The 3,718-nt window shown below is 41.0% G+C and overlaps 1 pseudogene; it reads left to right on the top strand.

Annotated features, from left to right (window-relative positions):
* Nucleotides 1-2,592: 2,592 nt before the first annotated feature.
* LOC119740000 lies at nt 2,593-3,474 on the top strand (annotated as a pseudogene).
* The last annotated feature ends 244 nt before the right edge of the window (nt 3,475-3,718 follow it).

Genomic DNA, 3,718 nt, shown 5'->3' with positions numbered 1-3,718 from the left:
GTGGCAAGGGAAGGGGGGGGGGGGCCTAGCTGGGAGGGGAGGACTGGACATCATTGGAATGATGGTGCACTTCAATCAGAGAACAATTGATATGGCAATTATTCATTTCGGCTTGCAAACACATGAGTTTTGCCCATGTGACAATGATTGTACCGACAATGCCAAGTTATTGGTGGGTGGTCACACCCCACCCTCAACCCCAAGCAATGCTCCCGGGGTGGGGGAAGGGGAGGCTGTGAAAAGGAACTCTATGTTATTTATAAAGTGTTCACTTGCATATTTACATTTGTTTCGTTATGCAACATACAAGTTCAAAATTCGGTGGCACAGGGAGAGTGAGCGGGGCCTAGCCAGGTGTGTGTGTGTGTGGGGGGGGGGAGTACATGACCTAGTATTCATCCAATGGTCTAAAAATGATACACAGTCTAATTCTGTTTGTAAAAATGTGCTAGATTCATGAACAATACCAATTATACAAGTTATTGTATATTGAAAATACACTTAAACGTTTTTGTGAAATTTACCATTTTTGGAGCGCTACTGCACATAGGCTAAACCCAAAATTTTCTCACCAGATATGAAAAGACCAATGTCTGAACTAACCATAGCCTAAGGGAAATTATTCTGAGTGCCCTGGCAAGTGCCATTTTGAAGGGATAAAAATGGGGTAAAAAATGCAATTTTGCGAGTTGTAAAAACATGCTGTATTATAGGGTCTAAAAATAACATAAAGGAGATTTTTCAGAAGTGTTTCTATTTTTTTCTTGTAAGGATAAGGATGATACTTTGTCGTGATATAGTTACTTTTGTGAAATTACTTTGCAGTTTGGCTGGATGACCTTTGAAAATAACGTGAAAAATGAATTTGTGCAGCCTCAAAATTGCCCCAAAATGGCCAAAACACATAATGGCCCGTAACCATGGCAACGGGCAAAATAAAAGTTAAAAAAGTCTATTTTGGTTACTTGCTCCCTAAGTCCTTTCATCCCACTTATATGAAGTATTTACACAAAATTACTCTGAAGTTCTAGACCTGAATTTGGGCCATGGCATGCATGGCCTACATCCCAAATGTCAAACTAGAGATCTATGTCTGTTTACAACTTACCATAGGGATTTTCCACAATATGATTTTTTTGTTATCAATAACACGTCCCTGACTATGCATGTACAATGTTTCAATCGAATCGGACCTACGGTTCTTTAGATATATTTTTAAAATATGCACCTTTAAGACTACGTCACAAGACCCATGATCACCTGCCGCCAGAGTGCACTCAAATAGTGCATGACGTCAATGGTTTTAGAAAAGCCCACCCTTGCCACAGACTGACATCGTTGAACTGTTGAAAGCAAGTTCACATCTTTTTCCAATTTAAATTATAAAGCACTTCCGGTTGGGACCGGAAGGAAGGGTCACGTGATTTTGCCTGTAATATCAAAAATGAAGACGCTCCATTATTCTGTCCATTCCCGTCAAAAACTGAATCAGATCCCTCACAGTTGATTTTATATTAATTTACAAAGATAAAATCTAGAAATCTTTGATTGCTTGTAATCTGATACTTGATGACGTCATCATGACGCCATTCACAGAAAGCTTGAGAGTTATGTTAACTGTGTTATTAGAAGCAGAAATTTGGTTTATATCTTTTGCGGTTGATTTTTCTGCATTTTTTTTTATGTTTAAAGGTCTTTTTATTGTAACTTCCAATCTGGTGACGTCATCATTTTTTCTCCCCCTCAATTTTTTTCTAAGCATAAAGCTATACATCAATAACAAGTCAGGTGTGTTTACAAACACTATCGCCCCGCAACCGTGTCTGTTCCCATGACATAACACCACTCTTTTAACATCACTTTACATGTACCTTGGTCACATGGAACGTTCATTGACAGCATTAGTGTTTTCTGTAGGTTTTATATGAATTAATCCCTATGATCTCAGAATAAATACATGATTTCTATTGTTTTAACCACTGTGACCTTGACCCTTGACCCTTCGAACCCCAAAAGGTCAAGGGTCAAGGTCACAGTGGCTAAAACAAAAGAAATTTTGTCAGCGTGATAACTTGAGATATACTTTACATATGAACTTCAAATTTGGTTTGTGGATTGTCCTTGGCAATCCTAAGAAGCCTATTGCATTTGGGGCCAAAAGGTCAAGGGTCAAGGTCACAGTGACTAAAACAAAAGAAATTTTGTCAGCGTGATAACTTGAGATATACTTTCCATATGAACTTCAAATTTGGTTTGTGGATCGTTCTTGGTAATCCAAATAGGCCTATCGCATATGGGGTCGAAAGGTTAAGGGTCAAGGTCACAGTGGCTAAAACAATAGAAATCTTGTATTTATTCTGAGATCGTAGGGATTGGGGATTAATTCATATAAAACCTACAGAAGACACTGATGCTGTCAATGAAAGTTCCATGTGACCAAGGTACATGTAAGTTGATGTTAAAAGAGTGGTGTTATTTCATGGGAACAGTCACAATTGTGGGGCATTTGTGTTTGTAAACACACCTGACTTGTTTTTATATGACTCCCTTTAGTGTTTCTCTTCATTCTGCCACAGATAAACCTAACCCAAAAATGCCTCTAAACCTGACCTTGTGGCATGGGCGATTCAGATGTCAAAGATTGGATACAGTCACACAAAGCAGGAGCTCGTAGTAGGTGTAAAGAAAGTTCTCAACAAAGATGGAAGGCCCAATCCTTTCAAGAATAAAACCCCGGGCAGAGATTGGATGAAGGGGTTTATGAAGCGCCATCCCAAAATATCGATTAGAGTGCCCAAAGGTCTTGGAAGGGAACGAGCATCTGTCACCGTTGAAAAAAAATATGATGGGGTTTGATGATCTGGAGGCATACTTTCAACAAGGTGAAGTTGAAGATGGCCTTGCAGTCTTTGCAGATCCATCCCGGATTTTCAATGCCGACGAATCGGGCTTCCAATTAGCTGGAGGAAAGATATAAAGGTCTTAGCTCCTCGCGGAGCTCGTGATGTGTATTTGCAGTCTTCATCCGACAAGTGCCGCCGGAGTATTTCTCCCACCCATGCTTATCTTCCAGGGCGTCAGGTTCCATTACAACCCTACTGAAGGCGGACCTGAAGGGGCGGTTTTTGGTCTAAGTGCAAATGGGTGGATCGACTCTGAAGTCTTTTACGAGTGGATAGCCAACCATTTCCTTACGTTCCTGAGGAAACACAGCATCAAGCTCCCTGTAGTCCTGTTCGTCCATGGGCACAGCACACACATCAACTTGGAGACGGCCACATGTTGCAGAAAAAAACAAAAGGATCTTGTACTGCCTGCCCCCACATACTACACACATCCTGCAGCCTCTTGATGTGGCATGTTTTCCAATCTTTGAAGAAGAGGTGGGGGACTGATGTGCGACATTACCAGATCACAAATCCGGGAGCTCAAGTCACCAAGAGAACTTTTGCACCAGTGTTTTCTTTTGGTTGAGCTGGGAAGCGGCAACCCCCCTTAAAGGGATACTAGGTCCTGGAACAGCCCAATTGGGCTACAAAGCGAGCTCTGAACAAGATTATGTTGATCGGAAAGAACATTTAAAACAAGGATAGAAACTTCCACACAACTATCCATTTAAAACTGGGTGTTATTCCTGTACTTTGCGTGTGAAAACAAATTTCGGGGTCCACTTTTGCGACCCCATAAATTCGAGCCGTTTGGATGCTAGTTGTGATTT

The sequence above is a fragment of the Patiria miniata genome, unplaced genomic scaffold, assembly GCF_015706575.1.
Source record: "Patiria miniata isolate m_02_andy unplaced genomic scaffold, ASM1570657v1 HiC_scaffold_10, whole genome shotgun sequence".
In the NCBI taxonomy this organism is placed as follows: domain Eukaryota; kingdom Metazoa; phylum Echinodermata; class Asteroidea; order Valvatida; family Asterinidae; genus Patiria; species Patiria miniata.
This window is presented reverse-complemented; position numbering and strand designations above follow the sequence as displayed.